Here is a 6,455-nt window from a genome sequence, read left to right as displayed (position 1 = left end):
ATATAAAAATGCACAAACATCAACAGCACTCAATGTAGACAATTTTATGGTTCAACAAACACACATGGAGCGACCTGAGTCAGCGGGACAGGAGCCGAGGCAGAGCAGTGGATAAGGGCACATAAGGCCTCCACGACAAGTCACCTTTTCCGTACACCTGTGCATATACACTCACACGTACACACACTCTCACCACTCAGCACACAACACTCGTGAGGGAGACCACCACCAGCAATCCGCCCCTGCTTTGTGCACTCAGCTCCTGGAACAGAAATGTCACTGTTGAGACACACTCAGAATTGTCACTCAAAGAGACAGAAATTGAAGTAGAGATATTCACAGTTTCACGTTAAACATATTACAAAATTCTGAGTCAAAATACAAAATAAAAACATACAAATGAAAAGGAAATTTTCCTGGTGTCACAAAACACAGAAACAACCCCGAAATAAAAGGGCTCACATGAAGGCACACACACTAAAATAGACACAATGGACAGTGTTTTCCGTCCTTTGTCCACAGCGGAGCAAAGTAACCGAAAAAGGGGTAACGCAGCAAAGCCATAAAGCAGCAAACCAACAGCGCCTCCAGAAGTAGTCCCACGCAGTCAACCGCACGGAAACTAATCGGTGGTGCAGATGCGACCCATTGGTCCGTACTACATCTATGAATTTACAAATAAACAATCAGACAAACTCTGTGATTTAACTGCTAACCATTAATAAAAGCTGTTTCTCTCAACAGATTGCCATTTAACCTAGGCGCAAATTTAAAACTACATACCTTTTAGGTGCGATCTCTGGGGACCAACTCAGTCAGACAGACAACATGCATGTGGGCTCATCCCATCTATCAGGTGGACAGCGTGCGCGTCGGCAATAACTAAGCATTCCGGGCATGAAGTATAAACAACCATACTTTGACCATCAAGGGTACAACCTCAGCCGAATGCCAGCCGCGAAAGCTTGCATGTCGCCCTGAAAATAAGCTAATGTTAGCTACAGTATGCCATTGATCAGCCAGCTCACAACACCCAACATACCTGAATGACGACACGGGAAGGGGCGGTGCCTCATGACACCATACACTCTAACCAGCTTGTTTATATGCGCTATTACCGCTCACTGATAGGACGAGCTCAAATGAATTAATCAGCCACCTGCAGGCAGGATATATTTCATTAGACCTGCCACATTTGCAATCCTGGAAATCTGTGCTAAATGATTGTGTCAAAGGCCTCATAACTGAACATCTCAACCAGCTCAGCCAAAATCTGCGGACTTACTTCCCCCCTATGGACCAATCTCAGACATGGATTCGGAATCCTTTTGATGTCACTCCTCCAATCCCACATCTCATTTCAAGAGCAAGAAAAGATACTGGAGTTATCATCTGATGGGAGACACAACATACCTTTTAAAGTCACTGGTGGATTTCTGGGCTTCAGCAATGGTGGAGTATCCAAGATTGTCAAAGCAAGCACTTAAAGTGTTAATGCCCTTTGCAACCACATACTTATGCGAGGCAGGCTTTTCTGTTTAAACTTATACACATTTACTTCTATGCATACCACCAGTATGCTGTTTTAGAAAACTACCACAGATGTTGAAACACAAATTAAATTATTTAAAATGATATATTATATGACGTTCTATTATTACTGTTTATTCTCTTGTAGGTCCACAACAAAGATCCCAAGGTGGAAGACAGTGACAGTTGGAGTGACACTGACGAATGATGTCCGTCTTGCCAAAGAAGATGAATCCTTTACAGAGAGTGTTCCTGCACCACCTTCTTTTTATTCCTCAAACTGCCTGAAGAAAACTAAGAAAAAAACAAAAAAAGGATCACTTCAAGGGATTGCAGTGGACTAACATTATCTCTTCAGGCATCCGCACAATAAATTAAACACAATAAAACCGGTAAGAGCTGGTGACCAAAAGGAAATAAATCAGCAATTGCAAACAACACTACCAAGGGCACTCTATCTTAAGAAAATGGAAAACCTTAAAGAATCTGTGGTAGAGTCTGGCTGTCGAGATGAGGCACCATCGCCAGGTGTTCTGAAACCCATTTCCTGGAGACAAAGAATGAAGGACAGGAAACATAAAAATGAAACACTCAGTCTCCAGATGATGGTAGAAGAAAAAAGAGATGAGCCGGATGAGGTTATCCAGAAATATGGACACAAAAACATCAGTCCACTCATGATAATATGTGATGGATCCATGGTCCTCACTCGTCTTCTGCCAAACTAACCTCAATGCCTTGTTCCAAAGTTATCAAATATTGACAGGGAAAGGCACCACTTAAGACAGTACCGCTGTCTAAGCCATATAATGAAAAATGCTAAATCCCAGTGTAAAAAGCAGTAAGTATTTTTTTTTTTTTTCATAAAACAGATAATCAAATTAATGGCAACAAATTATTCATGATGATTTATGACAATGTTGTTATTTTTATTTCTATCTCAGTGCACCCAAGAACTACATGTTGGTCATGCATGTTTTCGGACTTTTGACCACAGCAAGTCCCATTGTTGAGTTTGATGAAATGCTCCTCAGTTGCACTGTCATCTTCTCAAGCCCATGAAAATGTTGAGAAGCACTTCAACAACATCCAGACTTTGTTGACCACCATTGGGGAATCAGCTGTTGATGACAGCAGCATTGCTCCTGAGGAACTTGAGGTACACAGTAAACATGAAAAATGTCTTCAAATTATGTCTTCTGCTAACCTGATTAAAATCACTCATGTAAAATTTCATATTGTTGGACATCTTCAGTCAGACGTCTTTTCACAGACATTTCATGGAGGACATAGGCTTCATAATGACAAAGACACACACACTGCACTTTTAAGGGAATTTAACATTGCGGAATGTTCACTAAAAGAAAGGTAAAACAATCAACATTATATTGTATTTAAATGTGTCTTGGTAAGTGTTATGCTTCAAAAAAAAAAAGTTAAATTACACAAAATACAGACACATAATACATTTTTTCGTTTCGTTTAGCTTTATTGTCCCCCATGGGGCAATTTGGTTTACAGCAGCAGTTACATAAAACATACAGAACACATAATAATACAATATGTTTACTCAATCATTTAAAAAACTAATTGCTCTTGGGATCATAGACTTTTTAGATCTGTTAGTCTTACACCGTGGAACATTATAGCGGCGCCCAGAATTGAGCATTAAAAACTCTTGACACAAGGGGTGGGAAGGATCAGCGATAATAGCCTTAGCCTTCTTCACACATCTAACCTTGTACACCTCACTGAGGTCGTTTAAGGCAGTTCCAGCTATTTTCCTACACACTTTGACTACAGCAGTCAGGCTATTCTTTTGCTTCTCCAAGAGGGAACCATACCAACAAATAAATGAAAAAGTAAGAATTGATTCGATATAACGAGTAAAACATTTTCATAAAAACAGTATCCAAGTTAAAATTTCTACGTTTACGGAGAAAATACATACGTTGATGAGCCTTTTTGCAAACTGCATCTACTTGTGACTCAAAGCGCAGCTTATTATCAATGACTATCCCCAGGTATTTGTAGGTCTCTACCTGCTCCAACACTTGACTGTTGATAAGAGCTGGAGTAAGAGGCACAGATGACCTACCACAGTTAATAAGCATTTCTTTAGTTTTGTTTACATTTATTTTGAGAAAGGAAGATTCACACCATTCAACAAAGTCTGGTAAAACAGGGCCGTGCCCAAAGTTTTTCTGACTTAAAAGTGAAACGATGACAGAGTCATCTGCAAATTTAACAACATGGTGACCTGGGTAGCTACTCTGACAGTCATTTGTATATAAAATAAATAAAAGTGGTGACAGGACACAGCCCTGTGGAGATCCGACTGATGATGAAAGAACATTCGAATGGACCCCGTTCACCCTAACACGCTGGGGCCGCTCTGTTAAAAAAAGTCCATCAGCCAACTGATCAGGCCAGGATCGATATTAAAATTTTGTTTTAGTTTATCAGCTAAAACATAAGGCTTAATGCACTTGAACGCGGAAGAAAAATCAACAAAAAGCAAACGGACCAGAGAACCTGCCCCCTCGAGATGTTTTAAAACCAAGTTTAAAAGTGTTCCTGTAGCATCATCCACACCCCGACCTGGCCTATACGCAAACTGTAAAGGATCTAATTTGTTCTGCACAGAGTTCATTATGGCAGTCTTCACATGATTTCATCATGTGAATTCAGATGATTTCATCACCAAAGAAGTGAGTGCTATAGGTCTAAAGTCGTTCAATAGCTTGGGGGCTTTTATTTTTGGGACTGGAACGATTATAGAGTCCTTCCAGAGATGGGGGACCATATGCAACTGTAATGATAATTGAAAGATATAAGTAAAAATTTCAGCCAGCTGCCACAGTTTTTAAGAAGTCGTCCTCCAATAAGATCAGGACCAGGGCTTTTCCGCTCTTTAACTGATCTAAAAACTTTGATAACAGCACATTTGTCAATATGGACATTAGGGGAAGTACAAGCAGAGTCATTAAAAACAGACACCTCATTACAAAATTTATGCACATCATAACGATAAAAAAAAACATTAAATTCATTTGAAAGTTGAAGGTCATTTGTCCCATTAAGTGAAACTACACTCTTCTTTGTTGGCATACCCATCATATTTTTTACACCTTCCCAAGCAGGGCGTGCATTCCCTGCACTCAATAAGTTTACAACTTTATCTTTATAAGCAAACTTTGCAATTTTAAGTTCTCTCTTAACTTGCTTAGAGAGCTCCCTGTATTTTAGCATGTCTCCTTGATTAAAAGCAATATTCCTTTGGTAAATTAGTTGCTTAACGGATTTTGTGACCCATTGTTTATTATTAGCATAAATCAAACGGGATCGCTTGGGAACAATTATGTTCTCACAAAAGGAAATGTAACTAGAAACAGTTTCTGTTAGTTCATTTAATATCTGTAGAGATGTTCTTAAAAACGTCCCAGTCAGTGTCTGCAAAACATTCTTGTAAATCCATCACCGATTCATCCGACCAGACCGGCACCAAAGTTCTCTCAAGCTTGTTCCTCTTCAGAACAGTTTTGTATTCCTGGACAAGATAAACAACACTGTGGTCGGACGCACCGATAGGAGCTCTCGGGAGCGATTTGTAAGCTCCTTTGACTGTCCCAAAACAAAGATCAAGACACTTAGAATGCCGAGTCGGGCAAGTGACATATTGAAAAAAGTGACCAAGCGCTTTCCCGGGTTTACAATGGTTAAAATCTCCCATTAAAAAAATCGGAGCATCTGGCGCTCGTGCTTGGAAACTCTGCACTGCTTTGGTCAGGGATTGTATTGCAATGTCCGCATTAGCCCTGGGGTGTATATAAACCACAGTCACAAATAATTGGGGAAATTCCCTCGGCAAATAGAATGGCCGTAGCGACACTGCTAAAAGCTCGATATCAGGTGTGCACAAGGACTCACGAATGATGACTGTGTTGCACCAACGTTTATTGATGTATAAACATAAACCTCCGCCCAGTGACTTACCGGTCACCGCAGGGTCTCTGTCTAGACGAAAGGGTGCTCCAAAGCCCTCGATTTCCATAGTCACTGGGAGACGTGATTTTTGAGCCATGTTTCTGTGAAGGCGAGGATGCACGCGTCTCTATACTCCTCCAAAAACCTCACGTGTGCTCGAACTTCATCCACTTTATTGTGGAGAGACTGTACATTCGCTAACAGTATGGAGGGAAGAGGGATTCTGCGATGTCCAAGTCTTTTAAGCCTTTGCCGTACACCTCCACGTCTCCCTCTCTTCCTCCTCACCCGTGGCAATATCCAGCTCTGAGCCACGGGAATGGGAACCGGCGGTTGAACGATCTCCTCAGGGAAGACCACATTTGGATCCACGGAACCACCTCTTGCATTACAGAGCAGGAGAAGAAATTCCCGTGAATACTGCAACGTTTCACCGTGTATTGGGAGACGGGCCAAAAGATGACAGAGCACGCTCCACAGGAGAAAAAGTCCAGCTCCACGGTAAATCCACATGTTGATCCAATAAGGTGCAATTAGTCCAAAAAGTGTGAGGAAAACAAGCGTAGACGAGACAAACCGTGATCACAATTGATAAAAACGAGTTAAGACTTACTTAAACACATAAAAACTCGTGTTCCAAACAACTCTCACACACTGCTGCTGCGCGTTGCTGTGTTAGCGCCACGTGTATTTGGGTTTAGGTTTTTTTTTGCTAATCTGGTAAGACAGGCCTAAGGATGCATTTCCCATCCCTGCATCTGTCCAACTGTCTGTCTGCTCACTGTCATGGTTCAGGGTGCTTTATCGGCTTCCCTGTTGTCTGTGTTGTCCTGTCATTTTCTGCAGCTTGTGACCTGGGCAATCAGCTCTGATTCTTCACAAGCTGATTGCCCTCACCTGTCACTTGTTCCCTTCCTCCCTTATATTCTCTGCTGTGT

At 41.3% G+C, this 6,455-nt stretch overlaps 1 long non-coding RNA gene across 1 annotated transcript; it reads right to left on the bottom strand.

Moving 5' to 3' along the window:
* Window positions 1-600: 600 nt before the first annotated feature.
* Window positions 601-1,112, bottom strand: LOC311303481. The gene is made up of 3 exons (XR_014629765.1): window positions 1,043-1,112; window positions 784-977; window positions 601-664 (listed from the first exon to the last, which is right to left on the bottom strand). It is a non-coding gene; the product is annotated as an uncharacterized lncRNA (long non-coding RNA).
* Window positions 1,113-6,455: the final 5,343 nt, after the last annotated feature.

This window comes from Rutilus rutilus (assembly GCF_951802725.1).
Source record: "Rutilus rutilus genome assembly, chromosome: 14".
NCBI classification, from domain to species: Eukaryota; Metazoa; Chordata; class Actinopteri; order Cypriniformes; family Leuciscidae; genus Rutilus; species Rutilus rutilus.
Note: the sequence above shows the minus strand (reverse complement) of the source record. Positions and strands in the feature narration are given on the sequence as shown.